Below are 10,570 nucleotides of genomic sequence, written 5' to 3'. Positions count from 1 at the left end.
GCAGGAGGCGGCCGATCCATGATTCTCTCTCCCTCTCCCTTCCTCTCTGACATCAATAAACAATAGATTTTAAAAGATAATAATACAGAGGTTGCCCAGACAGGCTGGTTCCTCCTCCCGCCTCCCATGGAGGCCCCGCTGATGCCGGTCTCTGCCAGGACTTCTAAGTGACACCCACCCCCATCTCCCCCCCCCCCCCCACACACACACACACGGAGCCTCTGCAACGATGTTTCTAAACTTGGGCAACATCGTCCCTGACCTTGGCACGGCAGATGCGGGCGCTGAGCGCGGAGAACGACACAAAAAGCATTTGGACTCTGGACGCCGAAGGACACCAGCCAAGTGCAATGGAGGTTGGATGTGAAAACGTGTTGGTGTTACGGGTCTGTGGTTTTAGGGGAAAAAATGAAATAAAAAGATGACTCAGGATGGCTCTGAGGAGGAGGAGGGGGAGGGGGGAGGAGGGGGAGGAGGAGGAGGGGGAGGGAGAGGGGGAGGAGGAGGGGGGGAGGGGGAGGGGGGGAGGAGGGGGAGGGAGAGGGGGAGGCTAACACGGAAACATCCCCCCACTGGCCTGTGGTTAACCGAGCCACTTACTGGTTCCCCAGGCCTGGGCTCCTGGGTCAGGTCAGTGCAAGTCCCTGGCAGAGGTGCACGCTGGGAAAACCAGTGGCTCCTCCGTTACCACGTGCGGACTCTCTCCCAACGTCCGCCAAGCCACACGCCTCCCCCAAACCTCCCTTCCTCTGGTCGGAGAGCGAGGAGGGGGGGTGTCCTCGCAAGGCAGCGCGGAGCGGCCACCCGGGCAGCAGCAAAGGGGGACCCCGCGGCTCTGCTTCCAACGGACGGAGGGGAGACCTGCCCCGAAATGGTGCCCCTCCCTGGGCACCGGGACGTCTGCCACGGAGGAGTGTCTCTCTCAGCGAGGAGCCATGGGCCGGCCGGCGAGGCTCAGGGGTTGAGCATCGACCTCGGAACCAGGAGGTCAGGGTTCGATTCCTGGTCGGGGCACAGGCCCGGGTTGTGAGCTCCATCCCCAGTGGGGGGCGTGCAGGAGGCAGCCGATCCCTGAGTCTCTCCCATCATCGATGCTTCTCTCTCTCCCTCTCTCTCCTTCTCCCTTCCTCTCTGACATCAATAAAAACTGACCACTGAGCCACCCGGTTGGGCCGGCCCACGGCTCTCTCTGCACGAGGAGCCGGACGGATGGACGGACGGACGGACGGAGCTTCCCAGGCGTGTCATCGTGTCCCTGAAACTGGGGCGTCAAACCCATCGACACCGAGAAAAAACATGGGGCTGCATCTGGCAGTCGTTAGGGACGGGGGAGGTGTCCTGGGGACGCGGCGACCCCCTCCTCCCAGCCTCGCATAGTTTTTCCATGTGCGTCCTGTAGCTGATCTGTAACAACAGGCCGTCAACAAGTAAGCCCGCCCCCCCCCCCCCCCGAATCGGCGGAATTTTCCGAGGCCCCGTCCAAACCGCCGGGCCCACTCGTCATCGGGGGACAGAGGCCGTCCCTGCTTCAGTCACCGTGTCCGTCCGCTCCGTGAGGCCCTCAGATGCTACCAAGGAGGCGGCCCCGGACGTGTCACCCGCGGAGAGCTCACAGGTGGACGTGGCCGCTGCCCGGCTGGGCCGAGGAGGCCGCCCTCCGGGAGGAAATGCCAGAGGGGGCGGCGCCTGGGCTGACATCCCCACCCTCGGGGAGACCGGGAGGCGACCTTTGGGGCTGCCCGGCCCCTGAGAGCCCCCCCAGCCCAGCATCTCCGACGAGAATGACACAGGGGCAGGCGGTGGCAGGGGAGGCGAAGGCCTTGTTCACGGACCAGGGCCCCGGCAGACACTCCACCGGCCCTGGCCCCACCTGCCCCGTGAGCACACGGGAGGGTCAGGAGCCGGAGGAAACCGGCAGCTTCCACAGCCAACCGCTCGGGCTCAGGACCTGGTGTTCCCGCTGCCTGCACCCCGGCCCCCACCCCGGCCCCCACCCCGGCCCCCACCCCGGCCCCCACCCCGGCCCCCACCCCGGCCCCCACCCCGGCCCCCAGCCCGGCCCCCACCCCTGCCCCCACCCCTGCCCCCACCCCGGCCCCCACCCCGGCCCCCACCCCGGCCCCCAGCCCGGCCCCCACCCCTGCCCCCACCCCGGCCCCCACCCCGGCCCCCACCCCGGCCCCCCCCCGGCCCCCACCCCGGCCCCCACCCCGGCCCCACCCCGGCCCCCCCCCGGCCCCCACCCCGGCCCCCACCCCGGCCCCCACCCCGGCCCCCCCCCGGCCCCCACCCCGGCCCCCACCCCGGCCCCCACCCGGCCCCCACCCCGGCCCCCACCCCGGCCCCCACCCCGGCCCCCACCCCGGCCCCCACCCCGGCCCCCACCCCGGCCCCCACCCCGGCCCCCACCCCGGCCCCCACCCCGGCCCCCCCCCGGCCCCCACCCCGGCCCCCACCCCGGCCCCCACCCCGGCCCCCCCCCGGCCCCCACCCCGGCCCCCCCCCGGCCCCCACCCCGGCCCCCACCCCGGCCCCACCCCGGCCCCCACCCCGGCCCCCACCCCGGCCCCCCCCCGGCCCCCACCCCGGCCCCCCCCCGGCCCCCACCCCGGCCCCCACCCCGGCCCCCCCCCGGCCCCCACCCCGGCCCCCACCCCGGCCCGTGTTTACTTAGCTGCCTGCTTCTCACCGGAGCCGGGAAGCTCTCACCTCCACTGGTGACGCGGTTCCACCGCCTCCACCCCCTCCTCCACCCCCTCCCCCCTGAGGCAGCCGCACAGCCGCCCTGACACCATCCTCACTGTGTGTGTTCCTCTCCCACCTGCAGCAGCTCCCGGCCTGTCCGGTCCCCCACAGCAGGGCCAGGGCCCAGGACGGGGCTCACGAGAAACATAGACGCTCTGCCGGGCCAAGGTTTGACCCCGGAGGGAGAGAGGGGGCGTCCCAGCGCTTCCAGTCTGGACAGCATTTGTACGGTCGCTCCATTGCCATGGGTTAAATCCCCCTTAAGCAGGTCAAATGCAAGGGTTGCGACAATTATCTGGAGAATTCAGATGCAAAAAAAAAAAAGTAGCCCGGCCGGCGTGGCTCAGGGGTTGAACCTCGACCTATGAACCAGGAGGTCACGGTTTGATTCCCCGTCAGGGCCCAGGCCCGGGTTGTGGGCTCCATCCCCAGTGCGGGGCGTGCAGGAGGCAGCCGGTCCATGACTCTCACTCATCATGGATGTTTCTCTCTCTCCCTCTCCCTCTCCCTTCCTCTCTGAACTCAGTAAAAAAATAAAAAGAAAATCCACGTTGACCTCAAATACCCATTTCAAGAGACCGTGACTCGTCCTCGCTCCTTCGGTCTGGACTTGACGTCCGTGTGAACATCTGGCAACAAGCAGCCCCCTGTCTGCTGACAGTGGGCGCTGGGCCTCTCCTCTCCCCGCAGGGAGGGCGCTCCGAATGAACGCAGCGCGGGAGAACCGGGGGTGCCCCTGCGTTCTCCACGGGCTCCCTAGGAAAGAGTCGGGCCGGGAACGCGGTTCCAGACTCCACTCGGCGGCTTCCCCGCCGTCCGGTCCCGTCCGCGCTGCCCCCGTGGCGTCCCCCGTGCTCTGAATGACAAGGTGGGGCTAACGGCACTCGGCGTTCCCCTGGCGCTTAACCCGTGACGATCGGCCGCTCTCTGCAAGACGGAGACTGTGTCAACCACAAAGACGAGCCGACGACGACGGAAATACGCGCTCCTCCCTGCCGCTCCTGCGGATCCGTTTCCACGCTCGTCGTCTCTGTGTTGGAGGTGCTTTCGGAACGGCCGGTGGGACCCTCCTGGGCAAGGAGAGGGTGCTTTTTCTCAGGCCGGCGGCCGGGATTTGGAAGGTAGACGAGATGGCTGGTAAGTTCGCTCCGTCTCCAGATGGAAGACATTTGGGGGAAACGCCACAGGACGTCCAAATGTTTATGAGAAATACGAGAGGGGAGAATTGGGGGATGCCGAACGGAGAGACAAAATAAACAGGGTCAGTCCTCTGCCACCTCCTAGGTTTCCTTCCAAATCTCTGAACTCCCCCCAAATGGAGTGCCCCCGTTGGCTCAAACAGGGAGAGGGCGGAGATGGAACAAAATTACACACAGAAAAGCCCGGCCGGCGTGGCTCAGGGGTGGAGCGTCGACCTGGGAACCAGGAGGTCAGGGCACAGGCCCGGGTTGCGGGCTGGATCCCCAGTGCGGGGCGTGCAGGAGGCAGCCGATCCATGATTCTCTCTCATCATGGATGTTTCTATCTCTCTCTCTCTCTTCCTTCCTCTGTGAAAGCAATAAAAATATGTTTTTAAAAAAAGATATTTCTGTACAAACACACATGTTCTCAGCAAGATCCTCACGGAGTTCTCTGCGTGTGGAAACAGCAATAACACTGCAGGCCTGCCCCCCCCCCCCGAAGGCGTGTCTGTGTCCCCGGCATAGTCCGCCTTGGGGGACCTACGACTACTTTCTGCCTAAAAGCTGTTTTATGTTGTTGTAAGAAATCGCCGCCCCCCCACCCCCACCCCCCCGCACACACACCCTTTTTCTTGTTTCTCTTTTTAAGCCCATCCCTTAGAAGCAAAGAAAATATGGCCGGTGATCATTAGCCAGTTTTATGTTATTTACTAAGATAAGATTTACAGCTTCCCAGTAAGGACCGGCTCTGTGCGCCACCCCCCCCCCCCACCCCCACCTTGATTGGCTGAGACACTGAGCGTGGTGGCCAGGTTTCCTTGTAAATGCGGGGCTCTCCGGAGATGGGGCACATTCCCGGCCGCCACTTGCCCCCCAACCCCTCCCGCCCCCCAACCCCCCCGTGAACTCACAAAACGGCCCGATCACAGTTCATTGCGGATTAAAACACTCTCGGAAGGTGGTGTGAGAAAAACAAGTTAACCCAAGGAAAAGGGAAAACTGTTTTTTAAAGGCTGGTGGGATAACTAGATAACCGGATGGAAAGGGGAGGTAAGACACTTCGTCGAAAATCAAGGACTGCCCAGCCGGCGTGGCTCAGTGGTTGAGCGTCTGTCTATCAAACAGGAGGTCAGGGTTCGACTTCCGGTCAGGGCACAGGCCCGGGTTGCAGGCCCCATCCCCAGTGGGGGGCGTACAGGAGGCAGCCGGTCCATGATTCTCTCTCATCATGGATGTTTCTATCTCTCTCTCCCTCTCCCTTCCTCTCTGACATCAATAAAAATATCTATTTAAAAAAAAAAAAAGCACAATGTGTCTTGTTTCAGTCTGAAATTTCCCCAAGGCCCACCAGGAAGGCGGCGGTGAAAATAGCTACCTAGCATCAAATGACACCTTAATGGACCCTAAGTATTAGCACAGATTGGATACAAGACATTGTATCCAATTGCGATTCAATGGACACGATACATTGTACCCAATCAGGATTCAATGGACACGATATATTGTATCCAATTGTGACCCAATGGACACAAGACATTGTATCCAATCATGATTCAATGGACACAATACATTGTATCCAATCAGGATTCCATGGACACAATACATTGTATCCAATCAGGATTCAATGGACACGATATATTGTATCCAATTGTGATCCAATGGACACAAGACATTGTATCCAATAGTGATCCAATGGACACAAGACATCGCCACAATTTAAAGTTATTCGCAGCCAGGCCCGCTTCACGGAGCCCATGTTCTGCAGGGACAGTGGGATGTCAGCAAAACTGTTCTCTGACGTGGCCGGGTCAAGGCGCGTTCTCCGCTGGGTCCAGCCCGGGGCGTCCCGGCCACCAACTCTCGGCTCCTTCACAACCTCCGTCCGCCCGAAGCCTTCTCTCTCTGCCCCCTCCCAGCACCCAGTGGGAGCCCCTGTCACCCTCGCCTTATGAAAGCATCCGTTTCAAGGTGGCGCGAGAGTTAATGGTTAAACCCGGTGTTTGTGGTCCCATGAATGCGGGTCACGGCTCGAACGGGCCTTTAGACAGAAGGTACATAGAGAAGCGGGCGCCGCTCGGGGCCGTATTGCAACACGTCTGTCAGGCCCGGAGGAGCAAACAATGAGTCTGATTGATTTTAAAAGAAAAAGGAAAGAAAAAGGAAAGCTGGCAGACAGCGCTCGCGGGGCCATGAGCCCCAAACCCTGCCCCGAGTTAAAGCTGGAGACGCCCAGCCCTGGCCGGTGTGGCTCAGTGGATAGAGCATCCGCCTGCGGACTGAAGGGTCCCGGGTTCGATTCCAGTCAAGGGCACAGGCCCGGGTTGCGGGCTCGATTCCCAGCAGGGGGCGTGCAGGAGGCGGCCGGTCCATGATTCTCTCTCATCATTGATGGTCCTCTCTCTCCCTTCCTCTCTGAAATCTGTAAAAAATATATTTTAAAAATAAAAAAAAGTGGAGACAATGAAGCACAGAGTCCCAGTCTCAATGCCCCAGGACCGGCTCCCTCTGGGGCAATCACTGTGGTCACATCCGGGAATCTCCTCTTCGCTCTCGCACGCTCAGCTGCGGAGGGCAACCAGGCGATGTGTTTCTCTCACATCGATGCCTCTCTCTCTCTCTCTCTCTCTCTCTCTCTCTCTCTCTCTCTCTTTCTCTCTCTCTCCTCGCCCCCTCCCTTCCACGCTCTCTAAAAACCAAAGGAAAAACATATCCTTGGGTGAGGATGTACAAAACAAACAAAAAATAAGGCCTTCAATGAAAATAAAATGACCCCACGCAGGTGGAAGGTGGAGGAGCTGGGACCTGGCCATTGGCATCACCAAAACATCGACCGAGGCTGTTTAATGATTAGAGCGGCAAACGGTGAGTCACCGCTACCTGGCCAGTCCGGTGTCAGAGCGACTTATCTCCCCGGCCAGGTGGCCCGGTTCTCACAGGGATTCCAGAGAAAAAGACGGAAGCTTGGCTCGTCACTCCTCGCCCGAACACGCCATTCCAACACCTTACGTACTTTGGGGGTTGGGGAGGTTGTTGAGGAAACTGATTTTATTTTGTTGTCTTTGTTTTCAAATATATTTTTATTGATTTTCAGAGAGGAAGGGAGAGGGGGAGAGAGAGAGAAACATCAATGATGAGAGAGAATCATTGATCGGCTGCCTCCTGCACGCCCCCTACTGGGGATCGAGCCCGAAACCCCGGCAGGTGTCCTGACCAGGAATCGAACCCAGGACCCTTCAATCCGCAGGCCGACGCTCTATCCACCGAGACACACCGGCCAGGGCTGATTTTGCTTTGATTAAAGTGCCAACGAGCCCGGGTCCTGCGTACACTCACTGACCAACGCCCGTTAGGTGAGGGTCCAAGCAAGAACGCGCCATGAAGCGATGGGTTGGCAGGAAGCGATTGGCTCCGTCTTTATACGTTTTCTGCAAACTGCCCAGGACCCGGTGCGATCAGCCCGCTGCACAGTCAGTCATCGGGCGCCTGTTCTTCATCCACCCCCCAGTGCTGCGCCTACTCGGGGGGCCGCTCTGGTGCACGCCCCGGCGCCGTGCCCACCAGAGAAAACCCAGGGTCACCAGACCGCCACAGCGGCTTGGACGCGCGTCTTCAGGAAGTGGACAGCGACTGTCACTCATTAACCGAACTTTAGCATCCTCGCACCCCGCGGGCTGAGGCGACGCTGCCAAAGGCCTTTGGGGGGTTGGCAGGGATGACTTGGAGTCACTGGCTAGCCTGTCAATCATTGACGAGTCCTTTCTGAAGCCAGCTAGCCGGACCCACACAGGTCCCCGTAGGCGTGGGTCGCCGTAGACGCGCTCTGCGGTGGCAGCGGCTGCGCCGAGGCCAGTGGTCGGCAAACTCATCAGTCCACAGAGCCAGATACCAACAGGACAACGATTGAGATTTCTTTTGAGAGCCACATTTTTTTCAACTTAGACTCTATAGGTAGGTACCTTGTTATGAACTTAATGAGGGTGCTCCTAAGCTGGCCTTTGCTAAAAACATCCTCATTCTGATGGAGGTACGTTCGCTGAGGTCGACCCCTTCCAACTCTCCCATCCACACTGTCTTGTAGACCTGTTTTGTCCATCTCCTTCCGTTCATCCTCTCTCTATGTCCAAACCATCTCAACACACCTTTCTCCATCTTCAACACTACATCTTCTTTTACTCCACAACGTTCCCTAAAATTAACTTAATAAACTTTACTTAAAGTGTTAAGTCAACTTCGCACTGTACGTGGGCGCCCGCACGTGGTATTTTGTGGAAGAGCCACACTCAAGGGGCCGAAGAGCCGCCTGTGGCTCTCGAGCCGCGGTTTGCCGACCACGGTACTAGAGGCCTGGTGCACGAAATCCGAGCACTGGGGGAGGGGAGTCCCTCAGCCCGGCCTGGGCCCTGTGGGAGCGCACTGACCGCCAGGGGGCAGCTCCTGCGTTGAGCGTCTGCCCCCCGGTGGTCAGTGCGCATCATAGCGGCTGGTCGTTCTGCTCCTTCCACCTTAATGGTCCTTTAGGCTTTTATTGTAAGGGTTTATTTCTCACGATAAAGCAAAGCGCAGGATGATGAGGTGTGCGTGTCGTTTCAGATTTCCCCAGATGATTCTAGTTGATAACTACTGCCCTGGTCTCTTCGGTAGAGTTGTTCTTGTTGTGTGTGCGTGCGTGTGTGTGTGTGCGTGTGCACGTGTGCATGTGTGTATATGTGTGCATGTGTGTGCACATGTGTCCTGTTTTTCATGGCGGTGTTTAAAACAGAAGGCGGGGGGCCTGGAAGTGGCCCACCTTCGCCCCGAGGCAGCGGTCAGACTGTCTTGATGGAGGAAAACGATGACTCGAAGGGGAGGCTGGGCTGTTGTGTTTCGTGTCTCCCCACCGCTGAGAGGGAACGCGCATTCCTTACTGCCGCCCGCCCGCCCGCTGGGCTCCGAGCACCTGTTCCCTGTGTCACGTGACGGTCCCTCAGCCCCTTTCACAAAAATATGTTCATTTCTCACAAGCGCCGGGTATCTACTACTTCCAGGAGCCGGGCAGATAAGCTTCAAAAGGCCGGAGTCACTCATTAATGGGCCAGCGAGCGAGGGACCCGCAGCCGCTGGCGCGCCTCACAGGTTCCGGCAGGGGGCTGGGGGTGGGGGGTGATCAGCACCCCGGGATGCTCCCCGTCAGCCCTGGGTGGCTTTGGCACGTGCCGTACCATAACCCCGCGTCATCAGAACAAAGCACGACACGCGGTCGAGTTTCACTCGTCTACGAAGAGGAAGAGGGTCGGTGCGAACCGCTGTCACATCGGAGACCTGCCGTGGGGAGCCAGGCGGTATCGGTGACGGAGACAAAATATAGGAAAGGAGACTCGGGGTGTCGTCAAAATCCCGCGAGGGGGGCTGTCCCTCAGACCCACGGCGCACGGCCACGCGGGCTTTCAGTGGCGTCTATGTGCGTAGTAAACACTCCCGGTCGGAACATGGGGCACACGCTCTCTATTTTCTCATTTCTTTCTAAAAATTAGAAAACAAAAACAAGAAAACACTGGCCCTGGCCGGTGTGGCTCAGCGGATAGAGCGTCGGCCTGCGGACTGAAGGGTCCCGGGTTCGATTCCGGTCAAGGGCATGGACCTGGGTTGCGGGCACATCCCCAGTGGGGGGTGTGCAGGAGGCAGCTGATCGATGTTTCTCTCTCGTCGATGTTTCTAACTCTCTATCCCTCTCCCTTCCTCTCTGTAAAAAAATCAATAAAATATATATTTTTTTAAAAAAAGCACTATTGGAATTCATAATTTTTGTCACTTTTATTACAAAGAAGTTAAGGCGTAAAGAGGCCAAGCATGACTTTGCCCTGAGTGGGGGCCGAGCCTGACAGGAGCCGATAACTTTCTGATTTCAGATTTCACACTTTATCATAAAATATATATATATTATTGATTTCAGAGAGAAAGGGAGAGGGAGAGAGAGAGAAACATCAATGATCAGAGAGACTCATGGATCGGCTGCCTCCTGCAAGCCCCCGACTGGGGATGGAGCCCCCAACCCGGGCCTGTGCCCTGACCGGGAATCAAACCCTGACCTCCTGGTTCCTAGGTCGGCGCTCAGCCACTGAGCCACACCGGCCAGGCCAGAGAGGCCCATTTTTAAACAACCTTGACATTTGTGTCATGGGATGGAAAGCCGTAAGAGCCGCCGAATGGCGGGCGGCTCCCGTGCCCGGCACACAGCTCACCTCGGAACAGGAGCCCGGCGGACGGAAGCCCGGCCTCGCTTGGCCATTGCGGAACCTGAGTCACTCGTCCAGCATGACCCTCGGAGGAGAAGGGTCCCTGGACCGGGGACAAAGCGCTAGGCGGGCCTTTCCCGCCCCCGAGCAGGAGAGAAACAAGTTCAGGTTCACCCCTGGGCTGAGTGGGCCTGAGGAAACTGGGCTGAAAGAATGCACTACGCTCAGGACTGACACCTGCAGCCCCGGACGCCTCCCAGCGCCCAAGTGTCAATCATATCTCCAGGTCTCACTGCAGGCATGCATATCTGCCGGCGTTATCGTCCGCAATGCATCTGCCGGGGTCAGAGAGCTTCCCCCGCCCCCCTACCACCACCCCCACGCACAGAGGTGATGCCATCCGGGACGAACATCAGAAGCCCCCCTGAGTGA

At 59.7% G+C, this 10,570-nt stretch overlaps 1 long non-coding RNA gene across 1 annotated transcript in view; it reads right to left on the bottom strand.

The window, feature by feature from the left end:
- Window positions 1–10,570, bottom strand: part of LOC132222617 (uncharacterized) — a 256,549-nt gene that overhangs the window by 118,862 nt on the left and 127,117 nt on the right. The window lies entirely within an intron of this gene.

The sequence above is a fragment of the Myotis daubentonii genome, chromosome 20 (assembly GCF_963259705.1).
Source record: "Myotis daubentonii chromosome 20, mMyoDau2.1, whole genome shotgun sequence".
Taxonomy (NCBI): domain Eukaryota; kingdom Metazoa; phylum Chordata; class Mammalia; order Chiroptera; family Vespertilionidae; genus Myotis; species Myotis daubentonii.
Note: the sequence above shows the minus strand (reverse complement) of the source record. Positions and strands in the feature narration are given on the sequence as shown.